This window comes from Haliaeetus albicilla, chromosome Z (assembly GCF_947461875.1).
Source record: "Haliaeetus albicilla chromosome Z, bHalAlb1.1, whole genome shotgun sequence".
In the NCBI taxonomy this organism is placed as follows: Eukaryota; Metazoa; Chordata; class Aves; order Accipitriformes; family Accipitridae; genus Haliaeetus; species Haliaeetus albicilla.
Window position 1 is genome coordinate 5448201 of NC_091516.1, and position 16282 is coordinate 5464482.

A 16282-nucleotide genomic window follows, 5' to 3' on the forward strand; every position below is an offset into this window, starting at 1 on the left:
TTGGTCACAACAACCCCATGCAGTGCTACAGGCTTGGGGAAGAGTGGCTAGAAAGCTGCCTGACAGAGAAAGACCTGGGGGTGCTGGTCAACAGCTGGCTGAATATGAGCCAGCAGTGTGCCCAGGTGGCCAAGGCGGCCAACGGCATCCTGGCCTGCATCAGAAATGGTGTGGCCAGCAGGAGCAGGGAGGTGACTGTTCCCCTGTACTGGGCACTGGTGAGGCCGCACCTCGAGTCCTGTGTTCAGTTTTGGGCCCCTCACTGCAGGAAAGACATTGAGGTGCTGGAGCGTATCCAGGGAAGGGCAACCAAGTTGGTGAAGGGCCTGGAGCACAAGTCTTGTGAGGAGCGGCTGAGGGAGCTGGGGCTGTTTAGTCGGAGAAAAGGAGGCTGAGGGGAGAGCTTATCGCTCTCTACAACTACCTGAAAAGAGGTTGTAGTGAGGTGGGTGCTGGTCTCTTCTGTTAGGTGGCTGGTGATAGGACAAGAGGAAATGGCCTCAAGTTGCGGCAGGGGAGGTTTAGGTTGGATATTAGAAGAAATTTCTTTACTGAGAGAGTTGTCAGGTATTAGAACAGGCTGCCCAGGGAAGTGGTTGAGTCACCATCCCTGGAGGTATTCAAAAAGTACATAGACAAGGTACTTCAGAACACGGTTTAGTGGACATTGTTGATGGTTGGACACAATGATCTTCAAGGTCTTTTCCAACCTAAATGATTCTATGAACCTAAATATTAAAAGATTCAGCTTCCACTGATAAGCATGATTCTGTGTGTGTAAAATTAGCTAAGTTACTTCAGTTACTAGGAATATAAGTAGTTGTAAGGATTGTATTTAGTGTGTGAGTATTATAGTCTTAAAAATTAAGACGGAATATTTTGAAAGAATTTTGAATGTATAAGTGAATGCCTAATACTTTTGTAATCTTTGCATATGTATGTGTACCCACAAAGACATATAAATATATATAATTTATACAAAGATCTTACTTTTCACTTTGTATTGTAGATATATAGAAGGATCATCTTCTTTGAAAGTGAAATATTTTATAACGTTTGTTGTTTTGTTTAGAAAGGATCTACACTTTGCAGTCTCATTGAATGAAATCAGTTTAGCATACATGTTATTCAGACTGTGCAACAGCTATTTAAAGATCTGGAAGGATGCCTTAGAGACCTCACAGAAATCCCAGAATGTTCATGTTTCTACAGAAAGTAGATCCAAAAAGAATTATCAAGTTGGGGGTAGGGGGAAGTTCAAAAGTTCGATTTGCTGGTTCAAAGCAGACTGTAGAAGAAAGGGACTTAGGAGATTTGTTGGAGACACTAATCTCTTATTCCTGCTTTCAAAGGTGAAGATGCTTATGATGAGGGTCAACTGAAATGTCTTCTGAGACAGTGGTTTCCATACCAATCAACCATTGTCATGTCTCCCACTGAAACAACCATAACCTCCAGAATCCTCTGGTGGGTTTCTTATCTTTCCTTTTGCATCCCTCAAAAACCTAGAAAGAAAAGGGAGGCAACAAATCAAAGACAAACACCTCACACACAACTTTTTCAGGCCCTTGTTTTGCTTCCCTGTGTTGTGGTTTAAGCCCAGCCAGCAACTAGGCACTACGCAGCCACTCACTTCCTCCCCTGCCCTCCCAGTGGGTTGGGGAGGAGAATCAGAAAAAAAAGTAAAGCTCATGGGATGAGATAAGAACAGTTTAATAACTAAAGTAAAATGTAATACTAACAATAATAATAATAAAAAAATATAATAATAATAATAGTAATGAAAAAGAATATAAAAAAATAAAATTAAAAAAAAAAACACAAAACAACCAAGAAAAGACAAGTGATACACAATGAAGTTTCTCACTGCCTTCTGACCAATGCCCGAGCAGCGATCTGCCCCTCCTGGTGAACTCCCCCCAGTTTATATACTGAGTGTGATGCCCTATGGTATGGAATATCCCTTTGGCTAGTTTGGGTCAGCTCTCCCGGCCATGGTCCCTCCCAGCTTCTTGTGCACCTGATCGCTGGCAGAGCATGGGAAACTGAAAAGTCCGTAACTTGGGATAAGCGCTACTATCAACAACTAAAACATCAGTGTGTTATCACCATTATTCTCATACTAAATCCAAAACACACTGTACCAGCTACTAGGAAGAAAATTAACTCTATCCCAGCCAAAACCAGGACACCCTGGCACTGTGCAGAGGCAGGGGAACTGCCCACCTGTGCTGCCCTACATGTGGCGTGGTTCCCCTTACACGTGCAAGGCAGTGGCACAAACTTACTGCTACCAATACCGACTGATGGCCTAAGAATGTCTTTATTTTAAAACTGTCTTAACACACATCAGCGTTGATGACATACTCTTATTTACTTACTAAACAACACAGTATGTTTTAGGGTAATACAATATAGGGAGGTATGCCTTAAGCAGATGTGTTTTTAAGGAAAGAACAATTTGGTATTTGTATTAGTTCACTAATTCTGTAGTCATATTTTTTTCATTATTAGGTATCTTTCAACTATCATGGTGATCCTGTTTAAAACTGAGACAACATCATTCATCTAGCAATTTTCCATAATGTAATTCATCTTTTACAAATAACATGAAATCTATGATTGTCTCTGATGAAAAAAAAAAGTGTACAATAAATTGCAAACTTTGTCATTTAACTTATAGTTTAATAACCTTTTGGTCCTCCAAATCAAACCTCTAGGTAAAGCGCACCTTATAGTGTGATACTTCACCTTAGTTTGGGGCAGGGGGGAGCACAAGTTAATACCAGAGATGTCTGAGGAGCTGAATTAATAGGAATAATAGAAAGGGGAAAGAAATGAGACAGAAGAGATACAAGAACTCAAATGCATAATATTCCAGCAGCGTGTTGAAAAAAGGATTGACTGTTTAAGGCAAATGAATAGAAAATAGAAAGGAAAACCAAAGGCATCCATACATCCAATGCTGGAATTTCTCATAATGTAATCTGATTATTTGTAGGAAATATTGTTTAAAAACATCAGGAGTGAAAAACACCAAGACCCAACGCTCACTTATGATTCTCTAGTGCAAAATCAGCCCTAGGGTCCCAGAGCTCTGTGTACTTGCCTCAATGCACAGGTGCCTCTGTGCAGCAGAGCACTGTTTGCTGTACCATGCTACCATAGTACCCATCATCACAGATAAACTGTATTAGCATTCTGAAAATAATTTTTTTCATTGCTTATTTTATGGACTGGTTCTTTCAACTCAGCGATGTGTCCTAAATCATCTGAAATTCCAGAGAAGGAAACTGCTCTTGGAATTCATCGTGATCTTTGCTTGTTTCTGCTTCTTTATGTCCCAGCTCTTGGCCTGTGAGTAATTTTTTGGAGGCAGGTTGTTAAGCAAATTGTGTCATTTCCATTGAAACCAGACTAAGACTTCTAACAAGGTAAGTCAGTCAGTCTCAGTGAGGACATTATAAACATGCAAGTGAGGGATTGTAATAAACACGTTTTTGTTGTCCTCTGGAAACAGCTATTGAGCTGTTATATCAACATAATCTTTTTCTTTCAAACTGTAATGTAATGTATAAGCAAGTACAGATCAAGATTAGAAATATCTCAGTTCAATCAACCACATTCTTTTTCTCATATTGTGATGGGTTGGGGTTTTTTGTCTGCTTGATTGGGTGATTGATTCAGCCCTGCATGCCTTGAGAAGAGTATTTATTCCTGAGGTTTTTCTCAGTGTACTGTATGCCCAGGAATGGCAGGGAGAGGGGTTGGGACATCTTTTGTGCTACTCTTTAAAAATAAGCATTCAAGGGTGCTGACTGCCCATTGACTTTATCAACTGGATAGGGCTAAAGAAAACTCATCTGTAGAGTTATCTTTTTCATCCCACAACCTTCTAAATCCTGCCTCAGTGCACCATGATTCACAACACAGCAGGACTTTCTCTGCAGTGGCTCACATTTTGTGTGACAGCTGCTCACAGCAAAGGTTCTTTGCTGGGCAAACTTGGTTGTGACAGCAGCGGAGCTCCAGCCACTGCATAAGTGAGTGAGCAAAGAATCAGGGTCTACAGCTTTCTCCCAAAGATACCATTTAGCTGGACATATCCAAGGGCTGGAAGATGAAGCAACATATACACAGGGGAGTGCACAGTTTTATGTGGGGACTGTGATCATCTGCTTCTTTTGATATGAACCAATGGCTTTGGAAGATCATTATCAAAAAGATTAGACCTCTGAAAGGCTGGCTCCTGTCCTAGCTAATCCATTATTGAATAAGCATTTCAGAAAGTGCTTTTTTATCCAGTCAGAATAGTGTTTATATCCACAACAATATTTAAAGCTTTCAATGAGTTAGGGAGGGAAAAAAATGCATCTCCTGGTGAGCCAAGGGAAGCAATGTGAGTTACGTGGGCCAGGAGTGTACACATGAAGGAACTGCTGTAAAGACCTGCTCCTGGAATGCTCCTCATTTCCCATCAAATCCCATCCTCTTGAACCTGATAGTCTTCATACAGGTCACTGGGCTTTTATTTCCTCTGCTCCCTCTGACCCACTACCAGATATCCAAAGTGAAAGTGAGGGGAAGAGTCACACAAGTGGAGTATTGTTTGAGGGGCAAGCTGATTTGAGGATTTTCATTTTCTCATTCACTAAAATTGAGGTTCTTCAATTACTGGGTTCCCTAAGAGCTCCAGTTCTTGAGTTTTTGTAAAGAGAATATCAGACCACATCTCTGTCACAGAAGTGTCAAAAAAACACTTACATAATAATTAGAGTTTGCTTTCATTTAGTTGATAGACCTTCAGCAAAATATTTCTCAGCCTGCAACCACTGCAGTCAGTACTTCTCCAAGGTACTCTTCCTACCCTAGAAACACCCTCTTCACTCAGTTATGAAACTCTGCTTTAACTTATACAGTTTTAAAAAAGAAGTTCAATTTCTCTAGTCAGAGGCATTAAAACTATAATACTCTCCAAGCATTTTTCCTCCCAAGTATCACACATATCTAGAATTGTTTTTTTCATGCAGGTCCAGTGTCATGATTTGATATTAGCATTTCCTCACAGATTTCAGACAATTAAAAGCAGCCACACCAAGAATTAAGAACTAGTTAATAAAATATGCTGTTGCTAACTCAAGCTTTTCTGTAGGAAATATTTTTCCTTTGAATATCTTTGTAAACCAAAGAAGGTAAGCTCTAACTAAGCCTTCTTGCAGGATGATAGTCTGGGTTTTCTTCGATTAAAGCATACATACCTATACATCATGTTCCTATATCTCGTTATTCAAATGCTTATCTTTAGGAGCAGATTTTCAGATATTTCAGGTTGTTCATATATGAAGTGGGGGACTGGGAAAAAGAATACAGGGGCAGGATGAACATGCAGACATGTTCCCTGGGCAGTAATAGAGATATATATTGGCAGTGCTAGTGGGTGTGGGAGAGAAGTTAACACCACTCTGGATTCCTCATAAATTCACATTTGAAGCTTTCATCATATGTGTAGTTATGGTGATATCTACAGATAAACTCAGAGTTTGAATATACGCATTAATCTAAACCTTTATTGAATAGTGGCTTAGCTCTCCATAAATTATTCCAGATATAGGGGCAAAAACAGGAAGCGAGTTGTTTCTACTGATGTGTAAGGAGAACAGTGAATTGCAAACTATTTTCTTCAGCCATATTAAAGTTACAGGGGAGCAAATACCTTAAAAACTCATCATTACATTAAGTTAAATACTTCATAATGATATGGGGGTTAAGCAGGTTATTTGGACAAGAGATCAAAATTACATATAAGGAGAAAATTTCTGGTTCAAAAAGCGGAGCTTAACACCATTCTGCATTATATGCAAATTTGAAAGTGTTAGAAACCAGAAAAATATTTTTTTGTCATAGGAATTTCTTCCACTTTAGGAAATAACATATCTATTGGGTGATAAGTAACTTGTTCTAAAATACCAGTAAATTTGTTAAATTTAGATTCAACTGATATTTATGAATTGCAGGACAGATTCAGCAATTCTTTCAATGTTTTTGATAACGTATTCTCAGTGGAGGACTGTAATCATTCTGTAATGAAAACTAATACAAGGAAAAAACCCTACATCTGACAGTCTGAATAATATGCTTATCTACAGTAAGCATCTTTAAAATATCCTTCACAGATCATTAGCTTCATGGGATTAGGAATAAGCCTGCATAGATTTAGCAATGAATCCCCCTCCTCAGGGTATTGTAACAGGTATGAAACCCATTCCAGGCCATATGGTGACAGAGGGCAGCACTCTTTCCCAGGGGCCTTGTTAGATTTAGCCACAATCTATTGTCAGGCACAGTTGGTGAAATCTGATATTCACTTAGTTTAGTGCAACAGAAGTCCCCTTAAAGATACTATCAAGACTACAGTGATCACACAAAATGAGTTGCATTCTGTCATTCTGCCACTTTTCTCATATAATCCCATATGTGATTACCACACCACATAGATGTTTCACTTTTTTCCTTCCAAAATGTATTCCTATTTATGCACAAATATGTATGCATACCGATATCTATTATTATAAAATTCATCACACAGGCATCCTTTGCACAATTCAGTATGGACCTACAACTGGAACATACTATGCAACTGGAAAAGAAGAAAATACTGATATGCTTTTAAATTATTTCTGTGTTTTGGCAGATAATCTAGTAAATATCCCTATCATTTTTCCATCAGACATTATCTAAGGTTTGGATTACTCTTACTAGTAAATGGAATTTTAAGTTCATTACAAGAAATACACTATGCAGTCATCTGTACTACACTTTAATGATGCCTTTTAAAGCAAATAGAACTGTTGCAACTGTACATCATAACAGTTAAAATAATTCATATAAATAGAATATTTTTAAATGTGGGGGCGGGGGTGCAAGTGGGTGTGGAACAACAGATTTGTTCGGTAGAGTCCTCATTTTTCTCCAGGAAAACTGCTGTTGGCCTTCTGTAGTACACAGATGTCAGTCAAGTGTTAAAGGCTGTGCTTTTGTCTACTGCCTACAATAATCCAACACAAATTGACTTTCATAATCCCCATGTGTTCCCCTGAACTATGGTCCACGTACAGCACATACAGCACAAGACAAAGCAGAGGAACCGTTCTCTCACCGGTGGCTCACTCCACCATACTGACAGCAGCAACAAAACACAGAAGGGCATGATGAATACTTAAATCCAGCTAAAATTAATCAGGACCTCAATTAGGCAGAAAGTAATTACCAAACCTGTAATTTGACTAGGACACAGTAGCAGATGTTCCTACTCTTGCATATAGTACCATGGGACCTTTAATTAGCTTAAAATAGCCTCATCTTTGGAATTCACTTCCCATCCTCTTGGTCAATAATACTCTCAGTTTATTGAACTGCAAGGCCCATGTGTTTTCCCCAGCTGCAAGATATTGGGAAAACTCCAGTGCATGATGTTAATGTGTTTTAGCTTGAGTTACTGCATTTTTTCAGAATTAGACTTACAGGAAGGATTTACTGCAGCATGGCTTATGTAAGAGTTACCAAAAAGAAAGGCACAGTAAGGCTCCTTTTTAAAGTACATGATCATGTATTTATAAAACCACTGTTTTAGATGTCACCCTGCAGAGCATACCTTCTACCATATCCTCCATATCTTCTTGCAGAGGCAGGGATTCAGTGAAGACTCAGTTCTTTTGAATCAGCTGCTAAGTCACTGACCCTCCTTTCCTGAGCATGTTAGTTTCTCCAGGGAAAATTTCCATCTGGATGCTGAACAAGCAAGTCGTTATTTTGCTTTGTCCAACAGGATCTCATACTGCAGTGATGTAACTTAAAACCTCGTATCAAACTCCATACCTTTAAATAAAATGAAATAATATTTGAATGAGGAATGGTTTTTTCTCTCATTGACCTGATTTTCTCTAGAAAATAAAATCCTGTAATCACTATATCGTATCTATGTTGCCATGGAAATTGTAAAGATTTTACACCTTGGCATTTTGACTTCATTTCTGGATCACATAGGAGAAAGAGATGGAATAGGACAAGCTGGGCTAAAAGGGTAACACAATGATTTAAACAAAAACATCTCTCATAATTAACCCAAAATGTCAAGGATATTCATGGAAAACACAGAAAACATAAGTGGATTTAAATGTAAATATAAAGCATTACACAGGTTTCCCTTTATCTCTTATGCCCTTAAAATTATTATAAATTGCACCAAACCCCCCTTTTTTTTCTGATCAAAAGCTTGTTAATATCACCTAATGATATTTTAACATATTGGCAGGCCATGGAACAGTTACCAAAGCAGATTAAATCCATCTTTCAATAGAATAATACTCAGGCCAGTTTTAGCCCAACTCACTCTTAACACTTAAATGCTGCCTTGTTTTGCAGAGTGCAAGTTTACTCATAAGATGAATATTAGAAAACTAAACAAATGTCAAATTTGTGATTTGAGGTTGTATTCAGCCATAATACAAGAAAATGACATTGATTATCACAGTAATCTCCTGTTCTACCTAACACTAAAGCAGCATAAAAAAGAATTGTGCTCAAAATCATTGGCAGTAATTTAAGTTATGTTAAATTGTATGCTTAATTTAAGCAAATATGTGAACAGTTGCCATGTAATCTTTGTTATTTCTTCATTTAAAATAGTCATTGGCTGATGAAGATAGCAAATTTCTTTTTAAAAAGCAAAATGCATGTGTGCCACTGGCAGAGTTCAAATGAAACCTTGACTGTGAGCAAGCTGCTAAAATTCCAGGGAGTGGATAATTTCACCTGGATTAATCTCTAATGCCATGCAAGGTCTTTTGTACTATGGGTGGCTCAGTGAAATGGACATGGAGCAGACCCCAGAGAGTTAATCCACTGAGGTTTGTTTCTCACAGTGCATTTTTTCAGTAGGGATAAACTACATGTTCTTTAGTGACCATGTATTTCAGTAATGGTGTCCTACTTTCCTTGACAGTTGCCTCAATTTACAAAGTACTGAAAATAAGAAATTTGTGTTATGTTCTTGGCCCAAGCCAATTACAAGGGGTGGAGGGAGGGAATCTAGGCGTGTAAGGTCAAATACAATGCACAATAAATGCAAGGAGGATTATGGATGGCATATGGAACCTAAATTCTAGTGTGAATAATTACTTCAGCCAGGAGCCACAATATCATGGTAGCAGGGTTGTGTTACTTAAGAACCAGTGGCAGCATATATGCTGGACCAGAATATCATGAGCTTGCTTTATCAGACTTTGGTAGTTTGAACACAGTTGCTGTCAAGCTGAGATACATGTCATTGCTCACTATACTGTGTGGAAAGAGAAGATACTGCAGTTATGTTGAAGTAAGTCTGCAGTAGCTCCACAGGAGTTATTTTGATCTTATAAAGAGGAAAAAATGAAGAATGTAAGAAACTTGCTAAATGTAGAGAAGGACACAAACTACAGCATCAGAGAAGCAAGTATGACATCACCTACACTGAGGTCAGCTTCCAGCTGTCCACTGCAAAGAAAAATGGGCATAACAGTTGTTCATTTCACAGAGGTCTACACTGTGTCAAAAATAGTAAAGAGACTACAGGCCCACTACCCTACAACAATGTTACAAAAATGAAGGTGTACTCTGGTTTTATAATCTGACGCACACACTGATTATATGGTTATGCAAGGTCCCTGAATGAATGTGCATGGCATCACTACTAGTCTGGCCTTGTTAGCCACCGCTAGCCACTAGACACCACATAGGAAAACAGAGCAGTTTAGATTGGAAGTGACCTGTGAAGGTCATCCAGTCTGATAATAATAATAAGCAATTAGAAACAGCAATAGATTAAATTCTTAACCTAGTCTTTGAACAAATCCTGGAAACAGAGTTCCTCTAAAATCCTGGAAACCATTTCCAGGCACATTAAGGACAATAAAATCACCAAGAGTAGTCAGCATGGCTTCACCAAGGGGAAGTCATGCTTGACCAACTTGATAAACTGCTACGATAAAGTGACTGAGGGGAGAGCAGTGGACTTACTGAAGTCCAGTGAGTACCTGGACTACAGTAAGGCTTTTGACACTGTCTACCATAAGATCCTCATAGATAAGCTGTTGATGCATGGGCTGGTTAAGCAGACAGTGAGGTGGATTGAAAACTGGCTGAATGGCCAGGCCCAGAGTGTGCAGATTGGTGGCACAAAGTCTAGTTGGAGGCCAGTAACGAGTGGTGTACCCTGGGGGTCAATACTCCATCCACTCCTGTATATATCTTCATTAATCATCTGGATGATGTAGAACAGTGTACCCTCAGCATGTTTGCAGGTGGTACAAAACTGGGAGGAGTGAGTGATACTCCAGAGTGATGGGGTGCTGTTCAGAGGCACCTTGACAGGGTGGAGAAGTGGGCTGCCAGGAGTCTCAGGCAGTTCAACAAGAAGTGCAAAGTCCTGCACCTGATCAAGAATAACCTCAGGCACCAATATACGCTGGGGGCCACCCAGCTGGAAAGCAGCTTGGCAGGAAGGGCCCTGGGGGTCCTGGTGGACACCAAATTGAGCATAAGCCAGCAATGTGCCCTTGCTGTAAAGAAGGCTAATGGTATTGTGGGCTGTGTTAGGCAAAGTATTGCCAGCAGGTTGAGGGACATGATCCTTCCCCTCTACTCAGCATTGGAGAGGCAACACCTGGAGTACTGTGTCCAGTTCTGGGCTCCTCTGTACGAGAGAGATGGAGCTACTGGACAAAGTCCAACAAGGGGTCACAAAGATGATTAAAGAACTGCAGCATCTCCCATAGGAAGAAAGGCTGAGACAGCTGGGACTGTTCAGCCTGGAGAAGAGAAAGCTCAGGGGTAAACTTATTGATGTATATAAATACTCAAAGGGAGAATGCAAACAAGAAGGAGCCAGCCTTTTTTCAGTGGTGCCTAGTGACAGGACAAGGGGCAATGGGCATAAGCTGAAACACAGAGATTTCCCTCTGAACATCAGGAAACACTGCAAGGGTCACTGAGCACTGGAACACGTTGGCCAGAGATCATCGTGGAATCTCCAACCTTGGAGATATTCAAAAGCCATCTGGACATGGTGCTGGGCAACTGGGTCCAGGTGACCCTGCTTGAGCAGGAGTGCTGGATCAGATGACTGTCACAGGTTCCTTCCAACATCAACCATTCTGTGATTCTGTGAAACCCAGATCTCTCAGCCTCTCCTGATACGTCATATACTCCGGCTCCTCAATTATCCCAGTGGCGCTCCACCAGATTCACCCCACTATGTCAGTGTCCTTGTGCTGGGGAACCCAAATCTGGACAGATGACACTAGATGTGGTCTCATAAGTACCAAACAGAGGTGAAGAATCACTTCTCTCAACTCAGCATGGTCTTGCGAATACAGCCAGACTCTGCCAGAGTCATTTTGCTTGGGAACTTGATTGTTTGCTCCTCCATTCTAAGTGAAGACAGTAAGGCATAGCCAAAGAAATTCTATGCTAGCATATACAAAATAAAGTATCAAGGCCCAAATTATCTTTTTTTAATATGAAAATAAAAGATCTTGAATAATCAATTTTCAAATATATCATGAAAATCATATTTCATGGGAAAGAGAGGATCTCTCAACATCTGGCTGCTAGAAATGTTGTCATGTTTTGTTTTGTTTTTTAAGAATTGGTTTCTAACCCTCCTGTCATGGAGGAATAATTTTATTTTTATCTACAGAGATATAAATAAAAACAATCCCAAACTATGATATCTAAACAAGCCTCAGTCTTTCAAGGCATGATTTCCAGTTTTTAGAAACTTGGAGTTTCTGATGCCATGTAAAAGTGAAAGAGTCATCACTGGTATTATTGCAGAAACAAACTTATCAGTGGGAACTGAGAGGACCTGTCTGCCCTTCTGATAAAGTTTACCACTCCACTAGAGAGCCTGTAAAAATGTTACCACCTCAGCACTGTCTTGTTCATTTGCAGAACACTGAAAGCAGAGAATAAAGCCAAGTGCAGCCTAAACTGCTGCTGATTTTTCTCCTTCAGCACTCATGTAGGGGTTTTGTTTTGTGAGGTGGTCTACCTCCTTCGTCTTTATTTCTTTGCATAGGGAAAACTGCAGGAGGACAAGACTTCACAGACCTGAGTGCTGTACACCCACACTGGCTAGTTAAACCAGTAATATGAAGAAATCCAACACTAGAGAAAGTCAGGACTTGGAGTAAATATGATGTAGACTGAGTGCACACATGCACTCCCAGTAAAATCTCCCAGTCAGGCTTGCTCTAGCAATCATAAATAAGTATTTGAGTAGGCACTTAGTGCTGACAGGTAGTGGATGTCATCCTTTAAATAGGAATGTTTTTTTAACAGCAGGAGTTCCTCTGAAAGAAGATGTGAGATAACATCAGAGACCATTCAAATTATTTTCAGTATGCTACTACAGCATATTACCAGAAGTACTTAAAAATGTTTGTACAGCCAGGAAGAAGAAGTACCGGTTTATCGCATGCTACTATCCAAACTGGAGTAATTCAGTTGTCAGGCATTCATGCCCATCCAATCTTATGATTCGTTTATTATTAAGACGATACAATGATTAAAAAGCCATTTAATGGAGTTATTCCTTCTTAGATTTGTGGACTTGCACTATGTCTTATGAGATGTTCATAGGCAATCAACAACAAGGATTTCATTCACAGCCATTGGGTCACTTTATTGTTTTTCCATAAAAATATTGTCCTACATGGTTTCCTCAAGCACAGGAAAAGCATGATTCTGGTCTTGCAATTTCTTCCTCCTGCAGTTTTTCCCATAAACTGAGACAAATAGACAAGGAAAGAGTTGTGTGGTTTTGTGAACAATCTCATAGCATGAATCTTAAATGTCTTTGCATATTTTATGGCATATATAAAACAACAAGTAAAAACCTACAGGCCTAATCCAGCCTTGATCCTGTGCTCAGGAAATCTGTGACCATTATTGAATAGTGCCAAATCAAGCTCTAATTTTCAAAGCATCTGTATGAAAGCAGTTACATATATGTAAAAATTCGTCACAGTTGTGGCCAATCCAAGGACAGTGCATATACTGCAAAAAGCAGTAAATATATTGTTCATATTGAATAATTCAACTGTCTCCACTTACTGAGGCTGACAAATTTATTTATTTATTTTGCAGATCCCTGGTAGATGTAGCCTCATCTGATTCTTATAAAACTGCTGAAGTCTCTTGAGCTTGTGAAATATCATTTAGATCAATTAGATGAAGTGGAATCAAAAGAAGACAAAATACATGGAATAAATGTACCAGTAGATTGCACAACAATAAAATGACAAAATAGACTATTTCATTCTAGACGTTAAATCCTTGCTGCTCACCTGGATCCTCAATTTTGGTCCTTAACTCAGAAGCTGATTAGGAGAATATGATAATTCAGGAAATTAAGTAACACATGCAGACTAGATTCACAGCAGGCATTTCTTCCAATACAGCAACTGGCACAGCTGGTGTCCAAGTGCAAGTAGTGGCACAGCACTAGGTCCTCCACTTCAAAATCACTCGCCAGTACATCAGGCATTTTGTGCACTCCAGTCTTGAAAAAAAGAAACAAAAAACAATAAAAAACAGAATTCTTGCACACAATGTATTTTTTTCAGTTGTCTATTTAAGCGTATGACAAATTGCTGAAAAAGATGGCTGTTTACAGCAATGCCTTTTTACAAGTTCTTCCTCTTATTACTGAAAAGATTTAGGTACAGTTTATTCTGTTCAAAGTGACCTCCAGTTTGGACCTTGCATTTGAAGTTTGAAGTTGTTCAAACATACAAATTATAAAACTTATGAGGATAAACAAACAGGTTAATATAGAAGAGTGGCTGTATGGGTGTTTATACTAAGCTTGAGTTCATGCCAAGTGTGAAATTGATGTCTAGTTCAAAAGGCACTTCATGTAACTAATAAAAGCATGTGTCTTCTCCCAAAGAAACAGCCCTTTTCAAATGTTATTAAACATTCCTCAACTTACACAGTGTCCTGGCCAACCCCAGAAAATGAACAATGTTATGCATAATTCTGTGCAGAAATGTTTATATAAACTTTGCAGTGGTGTACAGATGAAGGCTTTGACAAGTTCTCCTATTGTAGAAATATAACTTACCTACCTGAAACGTCTCACAGAACTAGATGCACCCATTTGTTGTATCACTTTGCTAATGGCATCAGAATAGCCAATGACGCTGTGGGATACTGAAGTTGGATGGAAAGTCCAATGTCTCCTGACAGAGATTAAGTTTTGCATATTGGTCTTTTTTTCTCCAGAAGGCTGAGCCTGGTCCTTCAGAGTGATACATGAACAGTGCACAACTTTTGTGTCAGATTTTTCTCTTTCTCCACACATTTTAAATTAATCTTATTTGAAGAATGTATATCAGTCATACTCTGTCTGGAATATCAGCATATTCTTATGAAAATTAGAAAAGGGACAAAATCTATCATTGGCTTAATTTCCCCTGGCTTCCCAGGCATTGGACTGGACATTTTGTTGGACCTCCTTCACTTCAGAAGGCCCCTTTCTTTTTGAGTTGTACTAGTTTATTTAGAAATCTGTCCTGTTCTAAGACTACAGTCCAGAAAGCAGCATTTCTTTTCCTACAAAATATTTGTTAGGTGCTTGGGACAAAACATCTACCTTCCTGCATGTATTCTACTTTGCTATTATGTGTAATAACTATGCATAGCAGTAAATGAACTCTCAAAGCTTAACTATTTCTGTTGCTGTTGAATGTAAATGAAAACCATTATGACAGCACTGGAAAAGATAATGTTTGTTTTTCTTTAAATGTGATGTATACTTTGGAGGACACCCTATAGTGGATATGGGAAGAGTTCAGTACTCTCAGTATATGCTGAGCTGAGCTGTACGAACTGAGCTGAAAGTTGCTTGGTTCTTCCCAAGAAAAACTGAAGGCAGTTTAGGTACAGGTCTCCAGCTCTGACACAGGTCATTGCTCAATAGGGGCACGAGGGGACTGTGACCATGAGTCAGAGCAAAGCTATGCCCCTGAAGAGGAGCTGCAGGCTTGGAGTCTGCTTCTGAAATCCAGGGGTGAGAGGTCTCACACTCCTATATCACTGCAGGCACTGTGCCATCATCTTTCTTATTTACACATCTTGAGAACAAAAACAGATGGAGAAACATCTAGGCCTGGAAAGCCATGTGGGTTCATGTGCCAAACTGCTTGGATGAGAGCAATTGTGGGAAAACTCAGAAAAACTCCAGAGTACCTGGAAAATATAAAAATTAAAACACAGAAGCAACTAATAAAATTAGATACACAGGCTTTAGCAAGAGCAATGGAGCATTTTGAGTACTCAGTTTAGGTGGAGCAACTCTTCAGTTCCATCTTTCTTTAGACCTAATCCCAAGAGGTGAGTGCTGCATTACAGCCTCTGGAAAACAGGCAGCAGAGATGATCCAAATTTTCCTCCCAAGACAGCATAGTTTACAAGAGTCTTCCCTTGACCATATCTCCAATTAAACACATTATAAACCTCATTATTAAATGTGGTATTTGGACTTCCTAGACACTATTCACATTTCAGTATCTGGCCCTAAAGAAAAACAGACTTTTAAACATAGAGTAAGGTTTAGTCTTTTTTACCATTACTACATAGAAAGACATAGAGGTTGAGAAAACCTGCAGATTTTCATCATTAGGATCTTACAGAAAGTAATTGTTAGTGATGGATGAAGGTTGTAAACTTGATACCACTGAACCAATGACAGTCTTTTGAGAGATTTTAGTGGGAAGAGGGTAAGACTCCTACACTTGTTTTGACAGTTGCATAACATTAAAAGCTGACGAACTCTTTCCAGGCTTACTCATGATACTTAGCTACGCTTTACATAAGACCCCCTTAAACAATCCTACTTAGCAAGCCTAGAATCATTCCTTGAAATTACATGAATTAACTTAGTTTATGTTCTCTCCCTTCTTTTTCTTACATAGGGATATTCAGGTTCTGATTATCTGGAAATAATTCTTAGTGATTTTTACCATTATCTTTACCAAACATTAATTGCAATGGAAATTTATGAATGAAAAGATGGTTTTGTTCTTTGCCTGAAACATTTTCATAAGCATTTGCATAGGAGGTCAGTAAATGGGATTTCCATTCACTTCTTCCTTCCTTGCCTTTAAAAAGTGTGACTGGAAAACAATAACTATAATAGCAAGAAGTCCCTGCTATTATCCAGAGTTAAAACAGAATATGG

General features: G+C 39.1%; 1 long non-coding RNA gene across 1 annotated transcript; it reads right to left on the minus strand.

Annotated features, from left to right (window-relative positions):
- Positions 1-666: 666 nt before the first annotated feature.
- LOC138683972 (uncharacterized) lies at positions 667-14888 on the minus strand. Its single transcript, XR_011323461.1, has 3 exons — positions 13386-14888; positions 7652-7875; positions 667-1505 (listed from the first exon to the last, which is right to left on the minus strand). It is a non-coding gene; the product is annotated as an uncharacterized lncRNA (long non-coding RNA).
- Positions 14889-16282: the final 1394 nt, after the last annotated feature.